The 1,547-nt window shown below is 42.7% G+C and overlaps 1 pseudogene; it reads left to right on the top strand.

The window, feature by feature from the left end:
• Nucleotides 1-502: 502 nt before the first annotated feature.
• LOC104945990 (type-1B angiotensin II receptor-like) lies at nucleotides 503-1,193 on the top strand (annotated as a pseudogene).
• Nucleotides 1,194-1,547: the final 354 nt, after the last annotated feature.

Here is a 1,547-nt window from a genome sequence, read left to right as displayed (position 1 = left end):
TTTTCGAAAGTGAGCTTTATTGTTTTGGTCTCTTTCAAGTCACTCTATTGAATAGTTTTGTATGTACCTTGAGTTGGTCTTCAAAGACACACAGAGAGGAAATAAAAAGTTAAAAATAGCTCATCATTACCCACATGTTTTTCTTCCGACCTGATGAATGCTCTTGCGCGCACACACACACGCTTTCTTTTTTAGGAGTAGATATTTTGCTGAAAGAACGTTTGTGTGTTTACCATTATAATCTTTTTTAATCAATGCTTCTTTAATCTACTGTATATGCTGGTCTGTTATAGATATTGTACTAGAGTGCATGCTGCCAACCTCTACTGTTGATGACTTCAAAATCAACCTTGTTATGCTAAAGATATGGTCCTTTTTGGTTGTTGTGGAAAAAGATGAATACAAGTCTGGCCTAAATCTTTTGTCAGAAAGACTGCAGCAATCCAGGGGGTGCAGTTAACCAAACTTTAATTGTTCCACAATTAGTTAACGCAGTGCAGTTATGTTCGTTTTTTTTATTTGCTTCCTGTTAGGAGTTCCTGGAAATATTGCTGTGATCATCCTCAAGCCAAACTGGCAGCACCTGTCCAGTCTGAGCCAGAGTCTGATGCTGAATTTGGCCATATCAGATCTGATCTGCCTGCTCCCCCTGCCTCTGTGGATTTAAACCTTACTGTACAGCTGGACTCTTGGACTGGTGGCCTGTAAGCTCCTCCACTATCTCATGTTGTGCAGCCTCTATGCTTTCGGTGACATTGCTGAGTGTCCAGCGCTACCTACAGGTGGTGCATCTGCAGAAAATGTTTGATCGTGTAGGAAAGAGGAGGCTTCTGGTTCTGCTCTGGCTGGTTACCATGATCCTGTCTATCCCTGCTTTAGTGATCCGACAGGTGATCGAAGAACAGCATGGGACATCATGCACAGGTTCCTATGCTCCCCCTTCCCAGCTGGTGGCTGTGCTGCTGCCAGAGTGCCTCATAGGATTTGTTTCAATTTCTGTCGTGGCCTTTTCGTACATCGGTGTCCAGAGAAAAGTGAACCAGGCAGCTTTCTCCAACAACCCACAGATGGCCCGGCTCATCACAAGTATCATTGTGACCTTTTTTGTCCTATGGATGCCGTATTACATCACACATGTACTTGGTGTGGCAGCTATTCTGCTAAAAAATGACGGCCTATGGAAGTTTTGCTAGAACAGTTCGAGCATTTTTGGGGCGCTGGTATTTGTGAATAGCTGCCTTAATCCCCTCATTTATGCTTTTGCTTTAAAAAACATGTGCACTTTGTGCGGAGAAAGGGAACATTAGTTGTTATAGCTGTTGGTTATGCAAAGATGCCGATATTAGAGTATTCTCTCACCAAACTGTCAAGTTGTTGTAGCTATATTTCACACAGACACAGGATCTTGAATGAAAATTAACCATTCTCTTTACTAACTCTCCGTATTTGTTTTTCTGACCTGATATGTTTGTGGTCAGGCACATAGAACTCACATAGGGAGGGCAATACACACGTATATGCATGCGCACACACACACACACACACAC

This window comes from Notothenia coriiceps, unplaced genomic scaffold (assembly GCF_000735185.1).
Source record: "Notothenia coriiceps isolate Sejong01 unplaced genomic scaffold, NC01 NC01_scaffold00010401, whole genome shotgun sequence".
In the NCBI taxonomy this organism is placed as follows: domain Eukaryota; kingdom Metazoa; phylum Chordata; class Actinopteri; order Perciformes; family Nototheniidae; genus Notothenia; species Notothenia coriiceps.
Note: the sequence above shows the minus strand (reverse complement) of the source record. Positions and strands in the feature narration are given on the sequence as shown.